This window comes from Arvicola amphibius, chromosome 15 (genome assembly GCF_903992535.2).
Source record: "Arvicola amphibius chromosome 15, mArvAmp1.2, whole genome shotgun sequence".
Classification (NCBI taxonomy): Eukaryota; Metazoa; Chordata; class Mammalia; order Rodentia; family Cricetidae; genus Arvicola; species Arvicola amphibius.
This window is the reverse complement of record NC_052061.1, coordinates 21,297,582-21,322,094: the sequence shown is the minus strand read 5'-3', so window position 1 is coordinate 21,322,094 and position 24,513 is coordinate 21,297,582. Positions and strand designations below refer to the sequence as shown.

At 45.0% G+C, this 24,513-nt stretch overlaps 1 pseudogene; it reads right to left on the bottom strand.

The window, feature by feature from the left end:
* Nucleotides 1-10,131: 10,131 nt before the first annotated feature.
* LOC119801705 lies at nt 10,132-11,460 on the bottom strand (annotated as a pseudogene).
* Between the last annotated feature and the right edge of the window lie 13,053 nt (nt 11,461-24,513).

The window sequence follows — 24,513 nt, the reverse complement described above, 5'->3', positions numbered from 1 at the left end:
CATACGTGTAATGCCAGGACTGGTGTTGCTGATTCTCCAGGGAATCCCATTTCAAAATAAATCTAGGATTATACTTGGAAACTTCGATACTGAGTTCTTGGTATGTTTTAGCAACTTATTTTGGGAAGTATTTAAGTATTTTTCTATAAATCGGTAAAGTTTTGACCTAATATTGACACAAAAATCTGGGAATAATTATATTTTTCTATAAATCGGTAAAGTTTTGACCTAATATTGACACAAAAATCTGGGAATAATTACAAGGCACAGTTGGTGATAACTGGGGAGCTGGCGGTCCCTGGCACAGATGTCTGGTTCCTGCTTGCGTTAACAGTGACCTAGGCTCTCTTAGCTTCTCTTCTGTTACTGTGATGAAATGCTCTTAAAAAGCAACTCCAGAAGAAAGGGTTTATCCCAGAAGGATTCAGTCCTGTTATGGCAGGAAAGGGATGGTGGCAGGAACATAGATCAGCTTGTCATGCCTCTTCAGCAGTAAGGAAGCAGAGAGAACAGAAGTGGGACGGGACTGGAAAACCAGGTCCACAGTGATGTACGGGGCTCCACTTCCTTCTGATATAGCACTACCAGCTCGAACCCAATTCAAAAACACGAGTCTAAGGGGATTTCACGTGGAAACCACAGTCATGGTAGAAGGAAGATTCTACTGGCCTGCTGAATTTTGGTTGTCTGGAGAAAATTTGGAGACAATTCCTGTCACTGTTTGTAGAAAAGTGTAAGAACAGCAGAGGCTACAAAAGTGCAATAGGAGCTGTGTGTGGAAGCCAGGGGACCTCTGGTTTCATAGGAGAAAAGCTTTTCATGGCCTGTCAATTCAAAGGAATGTGTCACACACATTGGGACACCCCAGGAAACCTGAGCAATCCTCACAGGTGAGACTGAGGCATGTAGGTGCGTTTGAAGGCCGGTCCTAACATGGAGGCTTTCCCACACAGAGTGCCCTCTAGTATGTAGCCTAGGAGCTCAAGTAAAACAGGCTCAAGACCTGAGAAAACACGGGCGCTGTAAGAGTTTAGCATGCATTGCGAAGAGCCAGAGGAATGTGCTAGAGATAACTGCTGAAGAGGGTCGGGAAGGAAAACTAATGTCATGGCACCCCCTGCTGCAGGGCTCTTAGATTACCCAACAGTGTTATTTTGCTAGAGGATTTAACTCTATGAGTAAGATCTTGGAAGATGGTCCGGATTCATCACCAGGATGGTGTCTACAAGCAAGGTAAAACCAATAACCCATTTGTGCAGGCTTTCTAGGTTGGTGGCAAAGGGAAGGAAATGTTGATAGGGCTGGCAAGATGGTGTGCTAGGTAAAGATGCTTGCCACCAAGACTGATGCCCTGAATTCAGCCCCTGGGACCCACAAACAGTGAAAGGAGAGAAATGACTTCTGCAAGTTGTCTTCTGACCACCAAGTGCATGTGTGGCATGTGCTCCCTTCCCCCTGCCCTGCATACAAACAAAAATGTAATTAAAATATTCAGAAGGCTTAGTGTAGTATGTATGATGGAGCTGATGAGTTATTCAGCTAAAATATCCACCAGATAATCATGTTCCACAAGAAGGTCCATTGGACGTCATTCAACAAAACCAGAGACATGTACAATGACAACATTTAGGAAGCTTTTTGTAGGCCTATTTGTCAACTAGGGAAGTGTAGGGCTCAGTGTCCCGATGATGAGTTAGGCAGAACGGTGACTAAGTGGTGTGCCCGGTTGTCAAAAGTCAGGTTATAGTATAATGACCGTCAAGGTGAGAATAGCCAAAAAGACATAACCTGCAGGGCTATGAAGGTTAGCACACAGTAGTTGAGTGGCCAGACATATGGGCAAGTCAAGAAGACATTATGTGTCCATTGACAAAAGTAAGGCTAAAATGATAGGAAGGCTGAGAGTTGGCCCTCAGTTATGTAGTGTGTGGGTCAGCTCATCAACCAGAGCAAATCTGCAGTTGCTTCTTGTCAAGTGTGTGGTCATGGTAACGATAAATAACCTACCACCCCAATAAAGTCCCCGAGGGTCTATATTTACATCAGTTTTCTAGTAACGTTACCAATGAAGACGAGGATATGAAACCCTTTCAAGGCGTGGTATCAGACATAATAGTCTGTGTTGACATCCAAAACTGCCTGTTTCCATGAGTGTGAAGGAGATCACAAATAGTTTTGACAAAATTTAAACTTAGAAATTTTTTGTTTTGTTTTGTTTGAGACAGGGTTTCCCTATGTCTTTGGAACCTGTCCTGGAACTAGCTCTTGTAGACCAGGCTGGCCTCAAACTCACAGAGGTCTGCCTGCCTCTGCCTCCCAAGTGGTGGGATTAAAGGCGTGTGCCACCACTGCCTGGCTTAAATTTAGAATGCTTTTACTGGATTTGTAGAAGGCTGAATAGAACCCCTAAAACTTACTACCTATGTTAGTTTGAATTGTAACAAAATACCCGAGGTACTCGGTTTATAAGAGAAAAATGCTTATTTTAGCTCATGGTTTTTGAGACTCCGGACCCATCAAGGCTAATTTCCCAATGACTTAGACACATTTTGTTTGGCTGTGCCACTAGAGGCTAAGAGGACTGACTGCTCTCACAGAGGTCCTGAGTTCAATTCCCAGCAACCATGTGGTGGCTCACAATCATCTGTAGTGAGATCTGGTGCCCTCTTCTGTTGTTCAATAGTATATGCATTTATTAAACAAAAGAAGGGGAACTGTGGTGAGCCTATAAGTATACAGTAAATGTACAGCTGACAAATCTATTGGCCTATCCACGAAAGTATATACGTACACTGCCCTTGGAGTAACCCGTTTTTGCAGAGCTACGGGGACATCTGTCCTTTGGATAAGTCACTGTTGATCCTTGCGGGCTCACCACAGGCTCATGGTTTTTGGAGGCTGTGCCTCTTAAAGACTCGACCGTCCCAATTAATGCCACTCAGAGAGACAAGCACATTGGCCTCTGGGAGATACTCAGTATCCACATTATAGAACTATTCTCATGTTCTCTTCATGTCCTAGAGTGATAAACAGTAGTGCCCCCAGGAGTGATGGCAGAGCATGGGCTTTCTTTTAGGGATGTAAAGGGTCCATCATATGTGCATATCTTGTCTCTGGGTTCTGGACATCTAGAATCTTGTGTCCTCAGGAAACCTTAAGCAGAGGACCCAGTAAGTGCCCTTTTGTTACAGACCATTCCTGCCAGCTCAGTATTTGTAGTTCTGTATGTCCAGGGACTGAAGGAACCCCGTGAACTCTATCTTGGCGGAGGTGAGAGAACAGAGAGTGCCAAAGGATTCCTGGGCTTTCTAAGTGTGCCTATGGCAGCTGTTGATTACCATGGCTAATGGATGCAGCCCGTGGAAGGCAGAATGCAGATGAGGGTTTGAGTCATGGCCCCAGGTGAGCCACGGGCTTGGCCTCAGCTGCACAGTGCTGCCTCGAATGTATGTGGTGGTGGGTGACTTGTTTGGCTGTTTTGGCACAACCTGGTCCAACTCTATCAAGTAATTATTAAGTTAATATCTTTATACAGGGTCACTGTCACTGTCACTGAAGTAAGTTTCCTGTTTGGCTTGGCAAACGTTTTTCCTGGCATATTGTATTGATATATTTGAGAGTAAGCTTCATAACCCGCCCACAAGCCTCTGCTGCTGCAGAATGTATTAGTTCATTCAGAAAGTGAGTAGACCAAGTAGCTGGCCCTACTGTGGCTTCACACGATGACCCTGGTTATGTAATGAGAACCATTCAAAGGACGACACTTACGATATTAAATTGTAATCATATTTTGTGGCTCAGAAGTTGTGTAGTGATAAATCAGACATATTGGAAAGTCTTCATAAGGGTTCCGAGCAAAAACACAATGTGCGTTTATACAAGGGGGCTTGATAATACGCTAAGCGCCACTGAGCTCATTCTCGGGCAGAGTCGCTGGTCTAGATTTAGCTCCCAAGGTCAGCCTGCCCTGTGCTTTCCCTGGAATAGAGCAGCTGTAGAAACAAACTGCTCATGCCACTGCTTTGAGTCATTGCTGCACGGGTCCCTGCAGCCCTCATTCCTGCCATAGTCCTAGAGCATCTCTGGCTGCATGTCTTGGGGCTTTCCAGCTGCCACTGGGGTAGGAGATGTCACTGGATTTCATGAGGGTCCACTGTGGAGTAACAGAGGGCAGGGTATTAAGCCCTGTAGGAGTGACCCGTGATAGAGACCACAGCAAGTGAGAAAATCTCTTTCCTTTTTCACAGCAGCTTCCAATGTTCTCTCTGAAGAGATTGTGTGAAATAAAAAATTAGCTTGTCATAGGACTCTGGCACCTGGGGCACCAAACCAGTGAAGTTTCTGTTCTGTACTCTTACTCTTCCCTTAGCTGGCTCCTTGAGGATTGCACATTTAATATGGCATCTCCTAAAGAAAGTGGGCATCCATGGGTGGAAATTGCTAACACCAGGCTAACTGTGTGCCTAAGAAAAGTGAAACCAAAACAAAAACAACCAAACAAAAATCCAGGAGGTATAAATGGGATCTAGGATAAGGAGAGAAAGCTCTAGTAACAATCCAGAGATAGAAGGGGGGGAGCTCTATGAGACTAAGCTGGACAAGGACCAAAGGAAACACTTAAAAATTAGTCCTCACATTCATGTGTCTGGGTAAATGTCACATATGTGTGTGTATTGGTGGGGACCAGAAGAAGGTGTCAAATCCTCTAAAGCCAGAGCTAACAAGTAGTTGTGAACCATCTGGCATGGAACTGGGACCTGAGCTCGGGTCCTCTGGATGAGCAGCAAGAGCTCTTTCTCCTGGGCCATCCGTCCAGCCCATAAAAACGTTAGTTTCTTTCCTGGTTTCTATGACCACATACATGACAAACAGTGATTTGAAAAGAAAGGGGTTTATTTTGGTTTATGATTTGAAGGCACAGCCAATCAGGGTGTGTAACATGAAGCTGTGGGTGGCAGGAGCACAGGCTGCTTACTCCAGGGCAGTGGGGGTGGGCAGGGAGAGGCCAGTGTGGAGCAAGGGATGTAGCATATCAAGACCCTCCTGACACACTTCCTCCCGCTAAACCCCACCTCCTCGTGACTCCTTCCTTCAGGCGAAGCCCTGTCTCCAGAAGGTGTGGCCATCTCTGGGAGCTGTATCAACAGCAGGAGACCAAGTGCTCAACCACAGCAACCTACCTGTGAGGTTATTTTGCATCCAAACCAGAATAATAAGGAATTCTAAAATGTGTTTCCAGAGCTCATAAATACTTTTTAAAGGTTCCTGTGGGGACAAATCCTTAGTCGTCCTAGTTTCACTTCGGATTTTTCAGAGGACATTTGTCTTTTGTAGATATTACCATAATTTTTATGCTAAATTGATAATATCATTTTGATTTAGCTTTATTTATGCAAAATGATTCTTGACTTTTCCAGAAATGAAGTATAATAATATTTGAAGAATTGAGATTTGTAATCTTTTAAAGATGTGTAGAATAATGAAAGAGAATTTTAAAAAGAAATCTCAGCACCTTTAGAATTAATCATGTTCAAAACTGACTTCCGAGGAGCGACCGTTCTACGTGAAATCTCAGCACCTTTAGAATGAATCATGTTCAAACTGACTTCCGAGGAGCGACCGTTCTACGCGAAATAACTGATGTTTGTACGTGTTTTGCTGAATTATTTCCTAAAAATTTGTAGATCAAATATTGTGTCAGATGCTGGGATCTCTTTATCTTTGGGTGACTTTGAACTTGGAAATCTGCCTCCGTATTTCAGGTGGTGGGATTGTGGGTGTGTCACTTAGTGGTTTGTCAATTTTAAAATACTGGCTTTTTTCCCTAAATTCTCTCATCCATAGAAATGGAATATCACAAAATTTTAAATGATTAAATACATTTCTCTCCCTCCCTCCCTCTCTCCCTCCCTCTCCCTCCCTCTCTCCCTCCCTCTCCCTCCCTCTCTCTCTCCCTCTCCCTACTTCTCCCTCCCTCTCTCTCTCCCTCTCTCTCCCTACTTCTCCCTCTCCCTCTCCCTCTCCCTCTCCCTCTCTCTCTCTCTCTCTCTCTCTCTCTCTCTCTCTCTCTCCCTCCCTCCCTCTCTCCCTCTCTCTCTCACCACTCCATCCCTCTCTACCTCCCTCTCCTCCCTCTCTCGTCTCTCCTCTCTCTTCCTCCTCTTCCTCCCCTCCCTCCTCTCTCCCTCTCTCTCCCACTCCTCCCTCATCCTCTCCTCTCCCTCTCCCTCTCTCTCTCCCTCTCTCTCTCTCTCCTACATCTCTCTCTCTCTCGTCTCCTCATCTCTCTCTCTCTCTCTGTGTGTGTGTGGTGTGTGTGTGGTATAAAATCTCACAGTTAAACTCTGACCCGGCAGAAAATATGACCCTGATTGAAGAGTCAAGAGCTAAGCAATCCTTTGCTATGGTGTGTGTGTGTGTGTGTGTGTGTGTGTGTGTTACAAGGTACTGATTTCAGCCTGCTATGGCACAACTGACATCAATGACTTTCACCAAGCACCTGCTGTGTTACTGCATGCAGATGTGCTTGTATTTGTACTAGATTTCATCTTTGATGTGTATATGTGTGGTATAATGTGCGCACACACACATGTATGTTCTTTGTACTTGTTTTCTTCATGCATGTGTGGAGCCCAGAAGTTTGACTCTGAAAAATTGTTCCTTTTTGCTTCCCACCTTTCTTTGTGAGACAACGGCCTCTTAATGAAGCTAGAGCTGGCCACTTTGACTTGACTGGCCCACCAGCGAGTTCTGGGGATCTGCAGGTTTGCAGCCTTCAGCACTGGGGTAGGGTGTGTAGAAACAGACTCAAAATCAGGGCCTGGTGTTTGTGCAGTAAGTAGGTTGCCTTTTGAGCCATCTTTCCAGCTTTGTGGCCATCATTGAGAGCACTTTGCTCTCTCTGCCCCCCCCCCTCTGTGTGTGTGTGTGTGTGTGTGTGTGTGTGTGTGTGTGTTTACACAGTGTTATACAGCTCAGTTGCTTCTATGAGCCTTCACTGTCTTCTGGAATTATTGCTGTTTTTTTTTTTTGAATTGCAAAGGGTAAAATGTATATTAGTGTTCAAAGCTGATAAACTTTGACAAACTCACAAAGCCACCTTGACAGTCACTTTCAAAACTTTCCTCCTTTCCTCTCATTTTATGCTTACTACAAATAAAGCTGCTGTGGACATCTGTCCATCCTGCTCTCCGGAGGGTGGGAGGACCGGGTGGTTGTAAAGCAACCGTCAAGCCACAGTTCAAAGGTCAGGTCAGTCATTTTTACATTTCAAGGCCTTCTTAGTTGCTCCTCAACATCTGTGTAATGTCACACACACACACACACACACACACACACCACAATGTCCACTAATATTGTTGTATTATAGCTAATTGAGCCTTTGATGATTATAAAGTCTTCATCTTAGTAATATTCTTCGCTTTGAAGTTTATTTTCTCTGCTATTATGGCCAATCCCGTTTTCTATTAGTTTTAACCTATAGAAACTAGATTAGTTTTAATGCTGTTTATTGTCTTTTGAAAATCTCTTACTGTTTCTTTTCGGTGCTCAGTGCTCAGGGTTGAACCAGGATCTCATGCGCCCCCTCCTAACCCCATTCCTAGCCCTCATCTTTTACGTTAACCTGTTGTTGTGTACATATTTAAAGAGTGCTTCTTGAATGCAGTATGATAATTGGACGTTCAATTTTTAACTTTTATTGTTATGGGGCATTTGTTTGTGTGTGCCTGTGTGGTCTTGTGATGTGTGTTTGCTTGTAAGTAGGCACACGTTTATGAGGCTGCCTTCAGAGGCCAGGAGAAGCGTTAGATCCCCTAGAGTCACCCACAGGTAAGTTGGTGAGTTGCGCCATATGAATGCCGGGAGCCAAAGTCTGGTCCTCTGTTAAACGCAGCGAGTATTTTACCCACTAAACTGTACCTCCTACTCTGGTAGTTTAAGGTCACTTTTAATATAATCATCACGTAGTTGGATTTTATAATGGCTCTAGTTTTCAGTTTACCTCATCTCTCCTGTGTTTCCTCCCTGTGCTCTTTTCTAATGAATTAGCCATTACAATTTTTGTACTGTCGGTCTTCTCTCCTCACTTTACTGGCCTAGCTGTGGTGGGTCGTCTCTGCCTTACTGTTGCTTGTGGCTACTTGAAGGCTTTATCACCTGCTGCACAGGGTGAGACTTATGCTGAATTCTCTTTCCAGCCTATCTCTCCGATCATGTATCGACCTCATACCTCTCATTTTACATGTGGAGGTGCTAAACTGGGTGTGTCTCCCCATGATCCTCCCACCGCAAGGTGTCATCTGTGTTCCAATATGATTCACCCTGCTATACTCCGGCCTCGTGGTTATTAAGGTTGGGGCAAACTGCATGATTCAGCTTATTGATTGCTCAACTCTTCGGGACTGGTGTCTCCTTTATTATTTACCATCTTAGAAACTGTTGCTTTCATCTGCTTTGTCCGTGTTGTCGTCCTTGCCACTGGGGAGTAATCTTGTCACTACGGCTCTGTTCCGTCATGGATATCACAACCCAGATACATTTAATACAGACTAATTTTATTTTTGAAGAGATACGGTCTTTAATGAGGACTATTTTCCCTTTGGTATAAGACATTCAAACGAAAAAATAGGCAATGTCAAGATAGAAAGCCAGCCCTCACCCCCCTTGTCTACAAGGCCTACAAGTTGAGCTTGCAAGGTTTCTGGACTTGGCTGCATCGCCTGCAGGTGAAAGGTGGAAGGTAGGATCTGAGGTAAACTTTAGCATCATGACCCCACAACCTGTATAACCAAACTTCTGCTCAGGTCTCTTAAGGAAGAAGAAGGGAAACAAGAATCCCTGGCCTAGTTCATTTCATGCCAGAGAGCATAAACTCCCAACATTGTAAAATAGGTTTGAAAAGGTCAACAAGGTGATGTCTAAATATAATTGATTATCAAAATTTTGTGCTCAAAAGTAAGCAATGGAAAACAGAATCAGGAAAATAAATTTGCAAGCCCTAAACTGTATGGCACGTAAAAAGAAGCAAAAGAGTGCGTTTCGAGACCTAGAGTGGTGTTGGGGATGGCCTACCTGCTACAGACTCCGTGTCTCCCAAAACCCACCTCAGGTCAACTGACACAGAGTGTGGCCCATACCATCACACACACCCATCCAAAGGAGGGAGAGTTGATGGGGTTACACGAAGGAGGACTATGTTCTGGCTGTGAGCTATAACACACATGCAGGCATGGGAGGAGCAGGCTTGAGAAATATGTGGCCCTCTTAAAGGAAGAGATCAAGGCCAGGAGGCCCTGAGCAAGGCAGGGGATTCAATCCTGTGCCTCCCCTGTCCACCACCAGGAGGGAGCTCGGAGGGGGGGCAGTTTGTCTGTCTGTCTCCTTGGTTTCTGGAGTCAGAGCCTCTCTGCATAGCCCTGGCTGTCCTGGAGCTCACTAAGTTGAAGAGTAGACCAGACTGACCTCACAATCCTCTTGTCTCTGCCTCCTGAGTGCTCTGATTAAAGGCCCATGTCACCAAAGTCGCAAGAGATTAGGGCAATCTTTTGAGGGCTGAAGGACCACAATGCAGAGGAGAATGGGGCTGCCACCTCTCCCCCATTCTTCCCAGGGGTGCTGAGCCTGGCAGTGTTCCAGAAGCCAAGGCGTCAATAACCCCTGTCCACAGTGACGTGCTGGAGAACTCTAGGAGATGTCAAAGGTGCAAAGTTGTAAGAGAATGCATAGGGAATAGGATGTGTTAAGAGGGATCTGGAGTACTCTGAAGACCAGGGTAAACCAGAGATATAATTATTTCCTTTCCCCCAAAGGGGGATTGCTCCACAGGGACTACCGCTATAGGGTGTTTTCCAGAGATGGAAAGGACATGAGGTGGACTTTGAGGGAAAGGACATGAGGTGGACTCGGGCAAGGAATCACACTGTACATTAATACTTTGGTGATGTTTAGGCAGAAGCAGGATGCTATCACAGGCTCCTAACTAAAATCGTCTCTCTCAGGTGGGCACAAAACCCAGCGTCCACACTGCTCCCAGCTCCCACCCAAGGCCAGAGCCACCAAACAGAAGTCCTATGAGTTAGAGAAACCGGTGGAAGAGGATAAGGGGTGCCCTCCAGGGAAGGCTGGGAAAGATCACCCTTTCCGATCCATGCGTTGTTGGAGTCACAGTTCACTGCCTGCAGAGCGGATGGGCAAGTGATGGTCCATGTGGTAGCTGATGAGGTGACTGACACTCTCAAAGCAGCAATTCTTTGTCCACACCACACCTTCAGGGTCCACTAGAGCTGCCCACTCTGCAGGCCCGTGATCCTGTACCGGCCAGGGCAGCTGCGTGCTCACACCAGGAAGTCACTGCCGAGCTATGGCCTCTCACCAGCTCTGCTTCCGGTGGAACCAGGACTGCCCCTTGGAGTGCTCAGCCGGGGAATAGGAAGAGCTGGAGGCACCCGAAGGGCATCTTTAAAGAGCTTCATGTCAGAAGACTCAGGATGCACTGCCATTAACAGAAGGATGGGGCGGGGCTTGTCTAGATTCGGGATGTTGACATAGGAGGGATCATTTGCCAGGGTGGGGTGGTGGAGGTGATGTTTGTGGACTTCAGGGTCTCCTGCAGCAGCACGCTGCCCTATAGGCAGTGTAGTCCCCAAGTGGGTAGTCACTGACCCATCTGGGGTAGTCAGCAGAGTGGGCTGAGCAGCCCCTGCTGGAAGCCTCATGTCTACCACCTACCATGAGAGGCTCCATCCCCTAAGATGTCATCGGCATCATAACACTGATGGTCAGGTAGCTCTCCCTCCTCCTCATCCCACGCTGAACCAGCAAAGTCAGCCATGCCGTTATGGGGCCTGACCAGCTTGGCTGGATTCCTGAGATACTGTTTGAAGCCCAACTCTGATGTGCGGATGCCACCCTGAGTGAACCCTTAGGACACTTCAGGACACGACAGGCTGATTTACAGTCTTTGACAGCATAGGTGACATGCTAAGCTGTGCCAGGCGCGAGGGAGATAGATTGCATGTGATGGCTGGAAATGATCTGTTTGCTGTCTGCTGCCATGAGGTTCAGGCTGCCTGCAGACACAGTGGGAGCCATTGGCATTCCGCAAGCTTCAGGTTACTCCACCCCCAGGATAGAGCTGCCCGGATGACTACCTGGCTTTCTCCTCTTTCTTGCCCCTTTGGTACCTGGCACAGCTTCACCCATTAAACTGATGGCCTCTGTGATCACCTGTGACTGGGTATTGAGGTCAAGGGCTCGCAATGGTAGCAGTACCTCTTCACGGCCCATGTACTGAACCTAGTAGGAAACCCCAGGTCCCATGTCTTGTCTTTGATATGCAGCCAGCTTCATGTAGGCTTATTAGCAAAACTCTCGTGTCTGGTCCACTTCTTGCCCCCCACTTCCCAGCTGGCCGTCTTCCACCTGAGTCGTCTGCCTGTCACGTGTACTCAGCTTGTTCATGTCCATGGTTGCATGGAGTCCACACCTCACCATGGGATGATCTGTTTCTAGATCATGCCAACTATCTGCTTAGGTCCCTGCCCCAACTTTCTTTCTCCCTGGCCTGGGCCTCCCCAGACAAACTTTGTTACAGTTCCACCTGTAGTGGATATCACAGCCAGATACATACTTTCAATGCAAACCATGTTTTCTCTTTAACTTGGCAAGTCGTTTTCTTCCACCTTTATAAGGACTATATTGAGTCTACCAAATAAAAGATGTGTGGCAAAATTCAGTTTGTAAAACAGTGTGGCCCTATTTCTAAATCAATAAACTTAGTTGCAATGATTTTTTTTTCCTTTAAAAGTGCCGTTAGTGCCACTGTGGTGGCTGTGCAGTTTAGCTTTAGCTCACTTGACACAGACTAGAGACGGGTGAGAGGGACCTTCATTGAGGAATCGCCTCCATTAAGATTGACCTGTGGGCTTTGTCTTGATTGATGTGGGAGGGCCTAGCACACTGTGAGGGATGCCACCCTGTCAGGTGGCCCTGGACTGTAGAACAGTGGAGCAAGCCAGTAAGCAGCATTCCTCTGTGTTCTCTACTTCATTCCTGCCTCTGGGTTTCCACTCGAGCCCCTGCTCTTATGGCCCGTGATAATGGACGATAACAAGGTGTAATCATGAGCCAGAGAAAACCCTTTTCTAAGTTTCTTTTGGCCAGTGTTTCATCATAACATCAGAGAAGCAAGCTTCGACAGTGGTATATATCTGTATTCCCAACACTGTGGGAGTGTGCATGTGTGTGTGTATGCATGCGCATGTGTGTATGTGTGTGTGTATGAATGTGTGCACGTGTGTGTGTAGATCAGGATTGCAAAGCCAGTTTTGTCTACATACACAGCTAGTTTGAGCTAGCCAGGATGTCATGAGACTCTGCCACAAAAGACCCACTTCCCTTCAAAATTCTGCTAATGATTTTCCATCAGCAAACTAAGAAAAATTGTTACCATGGCATTGCTGGTGATTATTTACATTAAAATATATTGATTTTTCAATTTGCCATTTTCCCTGGCACACCACTTGCAGTCTTCCTGTCTCTGCTTTGTGTTCCGCTTGGAAATATGGATTGCTGTTCTGTACCCAAATCCCCAGCTTTTATAAAAATTTTAATGTGAAGTGCATCTTGGACTTCATGGAAGAGACTGTGGTGATCTTTGACACACATACGCACACTACATGTATATATATTTAAAGTTTTAGAAATTCCTTTTCCATACACAAAGATTAATTTATGAGAATCTTGTTTTATTTTAAGACATTTATTATTATTATTATTATTATTATTATTATTATTATTAAAGTTAAGTATTGGGAGTAGCATGCACATGGGAGTGAGGATGCTTGCGGAGCCAGAAGCGTTAGGACCCCTCCTCCTCCGAGCTGGAGCTACTACAGGAGTTGTGAGCCATCTGCCATGAGTGCTGGGGACAGAATTCACCCTCAATCCCACGGCTGTGTTCAGCGCAGAAATGTGTGGCTTTGAGAGGTCTCTCAGAGAGCATTTTGTTCTACTATCTGTGCCCTAAAATAGGTGTGCCTCTTGTTTCCCCTTGGCTATGTGAGAGGAGAGGACCTGAGGAAACTCCAGCTGGGAGGAAACGTCAAATGAGGAGCTGTCTCCTTCAGATTGTTTTATAGTCGCGTCTGTGTGGACGTTTTCTTGACTGGCGATTGATGGGGAGGGCGGGGGAAGAGGGGGGTGGGGGCAGTGGGGGGGGCGGGGGGGTGGGGGGGGGGGGGGGGGGGGGGGGGGGGGGCGGGGCAGCCCACTGTGTGAGGTACCACGGCCAAACAGGTGGTCCTGGGAGGAATAAATAAGCAAGCCGGTGATGAGAGCCCTGCTGGTTTCGCTTCAGGTTTCTGCCTAGGATTCTTGCCATATAGTTCCTTAGTTGATGGGCCATAAAGTGTAAGCTAAGCCAAGTGCCTTCATCCCGACTGCTTTGGGTCAGTGTTCTGTTATAGGACCAAAGAAGCCACCTAGGAGAGAACCTTCAACCTCTGTGGTATGTTATGTGATTGCAGACTCCAGTGTAGTTATGTCAAATGGTCATCATTGCCAAACAGACCTGGTATGCCTTCAGAAACAGTTACACCCGTGGGAAAGGCAGGCATTTAAAACTAAACTTGGCCCCTACCAATGTTAACACTTTTCTTTGACAGGTAGCTATAGTAATGAAATGATTTAAAAAGGATTATTAACATGGGAAACTAAGCTCTCTAGGGAATAATTGTCAGGCTGCAAAGAAAATAAATGGCACCAAATCATCCCCGGTGGTGGAAGGGATGGCTGTGAAATTTGGTTGCGCGGGAGATCTTCATTCAGCGTCACTTGTAAGTCTTTGGCTCATGGGTGAATCCTTGGGGCAAACTCACTCCAAGCACTGAGGATGTAAGATTTCACTACAGTTCAGCTTCCTCGGCCACAGATGCAGAGACCTCCACTCAGGAGTAAATTAAAGGAAATGTGAAGAGAATTGTCTCGGGATACATGTCATTGCAGATGGGCCTGGGTGTACGTGGAGATTCACACGGGCACCAGCAAGTGAATGGAGGGTATCTTCTGAGCAAAGCCCCTGAGTTTCTCACAGATCTGAAATTCCAAGTGAAAACAGAAGCAGACTTTTAGATAAATAGCTTGCGTAACATAAAAACATGTTTTACACCGTTAGTGCAGGAAATATGTATGGCGTAGTAGACTAGAATCATAAAAGCATGCAGCAGATATGAAAATACCTTGCTATTTTAGAGGATAAGTTTGCGGTTCCTTGTGTAAAATTCAGTAGGATGCGGTTTGTTATACATGTGAGGGAGCAGGGAATGAATGAGAGAAGTCTGGAAGTTCTCAGATAATGCAGTACAGCGAGTTCCCTTCTTAGGTGATACAAGTTTATCTGAAGCTCCAGGAGCAAAAGGAACAACAGAGGCAGGACTCATGCGCTCGGCGCAGCTCTGCATTCTGACCTCTGTGTGTGATGCCAAGCTAAACCCGAGGAACTCATCAAGTCACGCAGCTTTGTTGGTTGTATTAAAAAAGAATTGTTGCACTTAATATTATCAGACAGTTATAATAATAAAAGAGGACTGGTGTTATTGAAGTTTTATTTGCCTAGAAACCTTTTGTTGCATGAAAGGAAAATTTAAAGAATATTTTACCTCTGAGTTTCAGTTGGGAATGCTATCCAGACCTCTCAACCAAGCTTTGAACTAGCATCTAAAGGAAATGTTTGATCGTCTTTGTCTTTCAACTTGACAACATGTTCTTCTCCTTTGAAGTACACGTTTTGCTTTATGTGTGATTGTCAACCAGATTTAGAAATGTAAAGCTGTTGGGGGTAAGATATGTCTTTTTGTTTAACCTTTGAACACCCTCCCAAGTGTCTACCCTACTGAGGTAGATCTCCCAAAGCATTTCTCATTCGACCTTTATTCTCCCTGTACTGGTTTGGAAGCAGTAAAAAAAATAAGATTGTTGAGCTTTCATTTCTATCAATGAAATGGCTTATATTCTATCAATAGTCTATATTCTATCAATGGTTTATATTCTATCAATGTGAAGGTTTATATTCATGGAGAGACTGGCACTCCATCTAGGTGACTTGGCGAGTAAAGCGCTTGCTGTATGAGCATGAAGACCCAACTTCAAATCTGAAGAACTTGTGTAAAAGCCCGGCTTGGTCTCCAGAGTCTGTGATCTCAGTGCTGTGAAGGACAGGGGCAGGAAGATCTCAGGGGCTTGCTGGCTGCCAGACTAGCTCTTGCTTAAGCCAGAAACCTGTCTCAAGGGAATAAGGTAGAATGTGATTGTTATATACTTGACAACCTTCCTCTGGTCTCTGCGTGTAATTGCATACACACATGTGCACACACACTCACTACTCGGAAAGAGAGAGAGTGACAGAGACACAGAAAAAAACAGAGAGACAAAGAGAGAGACAGAAACACAGAAAAAGACAAAAAAACAAAGACAGAGAGACAGAGAGTGACAGAGACACAGAAAAAGAGATACAGAGAGGAGAGAGCAAAGGGAGCAGGGAGAAAGTTACGAGGTTGATACTTAAGAAACTTATAAGTGGTCTGTGGACTTAAAACCGTAATTGTGGTCTTATGGGAGAAAACTACACTTGTGCTCAACTGAACAAGAAACACCAGATTCTAGCCCTGTAGTAACTGTTCTTCTGCCAGTGAGAGAAACGCCAGGGAAAGAAGACAAAGACATACTTTACTATGAAGAAGGTAAACTATAAAGTAGTTTGCAGGTTAAAGAAGGTTTCTTTGCTGAAACCCAAGACAAATTTTCTCAAATGCTTCGAGCTTGCCATCTTTGCCCAGGGTCACTTTTCCTCTACAGTGGGCGAATAAAAGGACAAAGAGGAGCCACAATAGAGATAAAAAAGATGATGATAAGGAACAAGAAAGAATGATGATTTATTAAAACGCATCATATGGCCAGGCGGTGGTGGCTCACGCCTTTAATCGCAGCACTCAGGAGGCAGAGGCAGGCGGATCTCTGTGAGTTCGAGGCCAGCCTGGTCTACAAGAGCTAGTTCCAGGACAGGCTCTAAAAAAGCTGCAGAGAAACCCTGTCTCGAAAAACCAAAAAAAGAAAAAAAGAAAAAAAAAAACGCATCATATGAGTGACACACAGAATTAAAAAAGATAGCCAAATCTTCGTTTAAAATGATCTTTTTGGACCCAGAAGTTAGTTAATTTTCAGTACGAGGCCTCTGACGTTGCCTTAGCTTTTGTTACTAGAAGTCTATTCTGACAATAGACAACCAACTCCACCCATGGGCTTTTGTTTTGGCAGAGAGCCATGCCAGCCGCAGCCTCACCATTAGGAAGCATGTATTAAGTGCTCACATAGCCATTAATAAGTAATAGCATCATTATGTGCAGTTCAATAAGTGCATTTGTATATCACACTACATCGTGGGGAACACGGCAATAATGAAAACATCGGATCATCTTCTCTGGGCTCTTGTTATCCACTCAGTTTTTATTTAAAAAGGCGCTTCATTTAGCTGGCTCTCAGAGAGTTCTCCACTCTTCAGCACGTCAATCCTTTTAGTACCCGAGTGTGAGCCACTGACCTCCATCTGTGTGTCTGTACTGAGGGAAGTCTAGAAATAGACAGGATAGCATCCCCTAAGCTCGCTGCTTTGTTAGAAGGCACAGGACAGCGGAGGGGCTCTTTAAGGGAGAGCAAGCATTGTCCTCCGCAGATGCAGGAGAATGAAGCCAGCCAAAGGGCTGTGGCAGAGACAGAGAGGGCAGGCTGCTCTTCAGAGGAGGAACCGTGATTCCCTACAGGCTTCCCATGACTGGAAGGGCGCCAGAACCTTAGCTGTTAGTGGCAGAAAAGCCGGGAGGAGCTGGAGACAGACATACGCACCTCTCAGAAACAAGAGCAACGAGAAGAGATTTCAGGGTTAGCGTCACTTCTCAGCTCCATTCTCCTAGTCTGGCTCCCAGGACAGCCTTCCTGCCACCGAGCTCCAGGATGATCACCCGTGCTGTTCCTTTCTACACTGTCTTATGCTCGTGGCTGGTACCCTCAGCCCTTTGCCTTTTCCTTCCACAGTCTCCACTTACCTCTGCCATTCTTTCTCGCCTTCTTTATTCTCTCTTTTCTCCACTTTAAATCCCATATCTTAACCTTGTCACTAATGTGTAAATGTGCGCGTTCTGCTACTCCTCACCCACTTTCCAGGCTTTCATTCCATCTTGGGGTTTCCTTAGATGATCCAAAGGAAAGGCATCCAATACTTTAACAACGGAACTCTGTATACCTTTAGGAATGTGGGTAAACTAGTTATAAACACGGGTTTACTTGCTGACGGTTGCACACACGAAAAAATTCTGCGCAGAGGCAGAACAGGGGCTGCAGAAAAGCCACATCAAAATTAACATGAGAAAAGCCAGCTGGCAAAGGATTAGGAACCCTTGCTACTGGGGCTAAGAGAAATAAACATCTTTGTGGACAAAGCCCCAGGAGCCAGAGAGCGGATGTGTGCTGTGTTAATTTCCTGGAGAGGGTTCAGAGGCCGGTATGGCTTGTGGTTTTGTGCTGTCTCCCAGTTCACCAGCTCGTTCCCCTTCTTGGGAGCGCTCAAATTTCCTCACACGTGATTGTTTTCTGTTTCTAACCGTGTATCCAGGGTGCACTCTGTTGTCCTGGGACAGGCGGATCTGGAAATTGTAGTGGGTCTTCCCGAGACTCAGAGCCTAGAACATTCTACCATTTTGCTATGAAGATACTTCTTTCTTCTCATTGTTCATGAACTGATTATTTAGAGATTCCTTGCTTTTGGCATTGTATATCCTCCCTCTGTGTCACTGATCAGAGTTCTATGAAAATCGTCACTCCATTTAAGGTGTGTGTGTGTGTGTGTGTGTGTGTGTGTGTGTGTTGGCACCCCATAGCGCATCTGTGGAGGTCAGGAGATGGCTTTTGAGAGTCAGTTCTCTCTGTATCACGTGGGGTCCAGCAATGGGGCTCAGGTTTTCAGCCTTGGCAGCAAGTAAGTGCCTTTTCCCACTGAATTATCTCATGTGTCAAAAATTTTCTGGCTTTTTTTTTTTTTTAACTTAAGCCATTTGGATTTCTGCTGGAATTATATCCTAAATTCCAGATCCTTAGATATTCAATATTAGAAGAGCTTTTCTTAATTTCACATTGACACAAATTCATGACCCCCTACAATGTGATCATCACTTTTTAAAATAATTTAATAGATTTACTTATAAGCACAATTAAAAGTAATTATGTCATACTTTGTACAACAATATTTATGTTCCATTTCTTTAATTCTTGTTTACAAAAAGTGATTACTATAAGCACTTGAGACTGGAATTAATTGATGGATTTCTGGGTTTTGTTTAAATATTTGATTTGATGTTATCTACTAATTGGGTTTTTTGATAACCTTGGATACTGTTTGTTTGTTTTCTCACAGAGTAATTATTAGAGGATTATTTTGGGTTTTAAAGGGTAACTCTAATATAGAGTTACATTTTACAAAGCATTTTATCGCTGATATTTTAAATTACAAATCTTTGTTAGTGTAGTCACTTTTAACACTCTCTTTTAAGAGTCTTTGGGAATAAGGTCTGTTTATGAGCTTCGTTTATTGAACATCATTTCCTCTGACTAAGGGAAGTGTGGTTTGGAGTTACTGAATCATTAGGGTCATTTTTCCCTCTTTGGCTCAGCATCTCCTAACCACTGTGTTTCAGTGGCCCCTGCTGCTGTTTACCATTTTACACTATTTTCATTCTGCTTCTTGCCTTGTTAACCAGTGTTTACAATTCTCTTCTTTACTACCTGTTTTCTCTGTTATATATGTATATATATTCACAATACATATGTATATATACATGTATGAAAACATTAAATATACTATTTAATATATAGTATATTATGCATTAACCTATTTTCTCTTTACTGTTGTCAGAGCTCTTAAGACGTGTTAAGCACTCCATGTAGATTTTAAAATGATAGCTATTCACAATATAATCCAGCCCTCAACCTGTGTATGATAATCTCGTTCTCCATTCCCACGGACGTCTCATTTACATAACTACTTGTTCTTTTTCCTGTATTCCCTCTGACAGAGACCAACGATGCTGTCAATGTTAAAAGACACATCATACTTTATTTTTTTTTATTTATTTATTTTTATTTATTTATTTTGGTTTTTCGAGACAGGGTTTCCCTGTAGTTTCTAGAGCCTGTCCTGGAACTAGCTCTTGTAGGCCAGGCTGGCCTCGAACTCACAGAGATCCGCCTGCCTCTGCCTCCCGAGTGCTGGGATTAAAGGCGTGTGCCACCACCGCCTGGCTCACATCATACTTTAAAAAAAATGGACAAAGCAATTACAGATTGTTCTAGTTTCCTGTTACTGTAATATATACAACGACAGAAAGCCAACTGGGGCAGACAGGGTCTATCTGGCTCACCTGTTACAGCCCTTCATCATGGCACATCAGAGCAGGAACTCAAGGCAGGCACCTGGAGGCAGGAACTAAAACAGATGCCACAAGGAAATGTTGACTCTTAGCTTGCTTCTGCGACTTTGCTCAGCTGTTTTCTTCTCCAGCCCAGGCCTACCTGCCTAGGGCTGGCGCTGCCCACAGTGGCCTGGACCATCCCACATCAATCAGCAAACAAGAAAATGACCTCACAGAGCTGGCCACAGGCCAGTCTGATCCCGGCTGCTCTTCAGTTGAGGTGGTTCCCTGTGCAGGTGACTCTGGCTACACCAAGGTGACAGCCAAGCCTAATGACCTCAGGGGCTTTAAAGTGTCCTTTGAAGTGACAATGGTAGATGATATGACATGATTATAGCCATTAGTTTGGGCGATGGCATCAGCATGGTCTCTAAACTGTAAAAGCAGAGGAAAATAAGGGAGCAAGATTCTCTCCTTGTCTGAATTTGACGGTGACGGTCACCTGAGTTTCCAGGTTCCTTATGTTCCCTTGTAGAGTACAATCCAATGAGAAAACCAATGAGTGCTTTTCATCTGAAGCCTTCTCCTGGCTGTCTTGCTGCCTCCACTCAGGAAAGGCTCTTCAGCGCCACCCTCTGCCCGTTGGTGGTATAGCCCGAGTCAGGCCTCCTTGGCTTCCTCTGGGTGATTTCAGCACTGACTCCCACTGGCTTGAGTCAGAACAATGACAGCTTCCCTCCCTTGAACAAGCATCTTCCACTGCCTTTAGAATGCACCGTGAATGCTCTTTCCCTAAATCAGCAGTGACTATTGTACTCCAGGGAAGGTTGGTATTGCTTTCAGATTTTTCCGATTTCTGCCTTGGAGTGATGTTGTTAACACGGACTTCAAATTACAGAAAGAGAAAAATGTGTACAATGTACGTGAGGTCCAATCAGATGAGAATTAAACATGTAGAAGGTGAGAAGGAAGAAATCCTTGCAGAAAAGGGGATTTATGGTAAGTCTTGGGGTGGGTAGCAGACTCATCAAGCGAGACACTCACTCCACTCCGCATCTGAAGGGCACTAGCAGCACAGTTTTAGTCTGGCAGGTGCTGGGATAAGTGGGAAACCTTCACTGTGGGACTTTAGTGTAAAACCTCGCATTCAGTCCGAGCCACTTCTCGAAAGGCAGCTTCTGCCGGGTGACAGTTAGGCCCAGAAATGGCTTGAGGTAATAGCCCTAAAAGTGAATGAATGATATGGTCATGTTTCTCATCTCCGGAAGAATTAAAACTCAAAATGTAAAAAATCTTTTTTTGTGAAGATGAAACATGCATATGAAGTATATTTATATTTTCCTCTTTCATTTTGGATTTCAAGTAGGAAATCTAAATAATAACTGATTTTGAATCAGTTTTTTTTTTTTTTTTTTTTTTTTTTTTTTTTTTTTTTTTTTTTGTTTTTCGAGACAGGGTTTCTCTGCAGCTTTAGAGCCTGTCCTGGAGCTAGCTCTTGTAGACCAGGCTGGTCTCGAACTCACAGAGATCCGCCTGCCTATGCCTCCCGAGTGCTGGGATTAAAGGCGTGCGCCACCACCGCCCGGCGAATCAGTTTTATTTTTATATTTTAATATTTTAAGCTGAATTTGCGGCCTTTTGGTTATCTGTCTGTCTGTGGTAGTTCCCCACATACCACAGGCGGTCTTCAGACTCACTCTGAGTCCCGGGATGGCTAACCTTGACCTCTGTTTCTTCTGCTCTTGCCTCCTGAGAGCTGTTATGACAGTCATGTGATTTCACTATGGCAGTCACGTGGGTTCACAGTGATTTATGCCGTATGAGATGCTGGGGTCGAGAGAGTGTGTACCTAGAAACTGTCTCAAAGCTTTCAAAGCTGTGTCGCTAAGCAAATGCCTCTCTTTCCCACCCTGTCTCTTGTTCTCTACCCCTGAGGGTAATAGTTTCTCAAAAGAAATCTGCTGTAAATTTGAATTAAACACCTATCATATTAAAAAGAGGAAATGTTTACTTTATCACTGGGTGAACACAAATAAAATGACAGAATTAGCAAATCTCTCCACAATTATTTCGCCATTTACATGTTTTTGCTAATTACGTTATACTAAAAGCAATTCCTTGCCCGACTTTTCATTGCTGACAGAATTGTTATGCCCTTAAGAAAAAAACCGAGATGAAAATGTTTTCCTCGGTAACAGACTGAACATTGGCTTGAGACATCTTGTCAGGTAGACGTCTGGAGCGAATGACAAAGCTGTGCCGGAGTAAAGCTCCTGGGCGTTTTAGTCATTTCTCCGAGTAGCCTCACAGTAGCCCTGAGGTGTACGTCATATTTACTCCAGTATACGGAGCGGCAAAATAGCAGCTAGACCATTGACACAGATGGTAACTTTGGATCTCAGATTCTGATCCACAGCCCCCTGGATTCAGCTTCTGTTTCCTTGATTCATTATTCAGCTCTCTTGGGCCCCTGCATCTTCTACACAACTGGTGCCAAGCACAGGAACAAAACCTAATCATTTCCACTTTGATGAATTATGGAAGGAATGGGATTTTAGTCTTTTAAGTAACGACTAACTTAGAGGCTCTAGCAAAACTTTCCAAGCACACAGTTATGAATCCTTTAAATATTGGGTGACAAGCGACAACCAGCATGCTGCTTGTTCAAAGCCTTCATAACCTGATAGAAGTGTTTATTGTGTATAAATCATGCAAGGATGCCACCATGATGTCAGGGTACTTTGGGGCGATATTGCTGGTCGAGGGACCTAGCAAAGCTACCTTCAGGGAATTAAAAGATGTGCACACAGTGTGTGTTTCAGAGAATTTGAGATTGAGTTTGAGATTGTGAACGGTAAAGAATGCTTTCTTCCCTAGGTAGGGATGAATAACGTGGAGTGTTGTCTGGTGAATCCTTGTGCCCTAGTTTTGAAATGATTCTGGAGGGGAAAGGGTCATAATTTCATACGTACCATAGGCCCAATAAGAAGGCCTTCTTTGTTGGTCAAATTCTTCCCATTGTCTACCTAGCATGCTATCCAGTATATGCCATAGCTGACCAAATGAGTGGATTCTTCAGCCTAGGAATTCAGTCAGCAGTTTTCAAGTAGCGTCAATACCATCCCTCCAATAGGACAATGGGGAATGTGTTCGCATGTCCAGAAGCACAGCCTGTGCTGTGTGGGGCCCATTATGCATATCGTCTTGTGGTAAAAGATCACCTCACACAACAAAGAATTATTCCACACAGTATATTAATACCTGCAGTGTTCCTTTCTGACTTGGTGAAATAAATCATAAACTAATGGTTCCACAATCTGTCTTTGTTGATTTTCTGGATCAGAAAAAGTACATATTAAGTACATATTAATGTGTGGCAGAAATGAGGGAAGTCCTGAATCCCTGGATCCTCCCACTTCTCTTTTCCCGCTGGGTGCCCTTCTCAAAGAGTGTGGATAAGGTGGGGAGCTGGGTTGGCTCAGTGTGCAGACTGTAAGGTTTGTGCACCTCTGGTGAGCAAATGCTCCAGTGTCATTATGTCCTGTCAAAGAGACAAGGTCAGCCGGGCAATGGTGGCGCATGCCTTTAATCCCAGCACTCGGGAGGCAGAGGCAGGTGAATCTTTGTGAGTTCGAGACCAGCCTGGTCTACAAGAGCTAGTTCCAGGACAGGCTCCAAAGTTACAGAGAAACCCTATCTCGAAACAAAACAAAACAAAACAAAGCAAGCAAGCAAGCAAGCAAACAAACAAACAAACAAAACCCCAAAGAGACAAGGTCACCATGAACCAGTTATATGCCTTTGGAGCACAGCAAAGGGTAAACAACAGATATGCACAGGAGTAACTTTGATGGTTATGATAGGGATGGCAGAGTACATAAAAGGATATGTGCTGGTTAAGTTCCTTCCGTGCTGGGCCTCCTCACAGACTCTTGGGGTGTCCTCAGGGCTCCCTCCCTAGAGCTAGCATTCCAATGGCCAGAGGAATAGTGGCAGTTCTTTACTGTGTTGGTCACACAGGACTTGTGTGGAAGGCCATAACAAAGACCTGGTGAGGCAAGGATCACTTGGCGTCACCTTGGACAGCGCCCACTCCAGTCTTCTGGTCTGCTGGCGATGGCTGATTTGGAAAGAGCTGATTGTTGGTGCATAAATCCCACTTGCCTGGGACTCTGAGGTAGGGTGCAAACTGCTCTATTGATCTTTGCTTTAATAAAGAGAATGAGAGTGAGAAGCAGAATGTGAGGCTTCCAAATGTCCGTGTCCATTTACAAAGCTTGTGAACATGTCGCCTCGCGAGGCAAGAGTCAGAGTGGAGGTGTGGCTGTGCATTTGGAGGGGAAAGAGATGATCATATGGTGTGCGCCTGAATAATCCAGCACAGTCTTTCCACGAAGGGAGGCACAGATATGGCAAGGACCTCTTACATCTAATTGAATCAGGGTCACTGGTCAAGGATACAACCGTTTTCTAGGAACTGGAAGACTCCATGGTGCTTCTGTGTAGCACACAACTGCACCAGTGCCCCTGGCCTTAGCCCCACCTGCACTCCAGACGTTTGACCTCTGAAACTGAGGTGGTACTGATGTTTGCTGAGTCAACATGTTTGTGGTGCTGTATTAGAGCAGTCCCTGAGAACTAATCTAAGGAGAGAGAAGGAGGCACTGCTTTGTGGAGTACGAATAGGAGTTCTCCTTAGGTGGCTCCTCCTTGGCGAGCCAGAGGCTCTCACCAGTTGGCTCTGTGTAGAAGGAGTTTTACCACCACCATTGCGTGTTTGCTGAGCTTGTAGGTGCGTTTGTGCTTGGTCCCCATGAGAGACAGAGAAGAAGCCTGGGATGGAATGCTTAGTAGTACAGCTTGATTGACAAAAAGAGAGGGAGGGGGAGGGGAGGAGAGCGAAAGGGTGAAGAAGGGAGAGAGGGTGAGAAGAGGGGAAGGGAAGGGGGAGAGGGAAAAGGAGAGAATCCAGTTCAGTTCTGCCTTTCAACAGTGGCAACTGCAGAACCTGCTTGAGTCTGGTGCCTTTGAATTGGGGAGCTCTCAGAGCAGGTAGGTG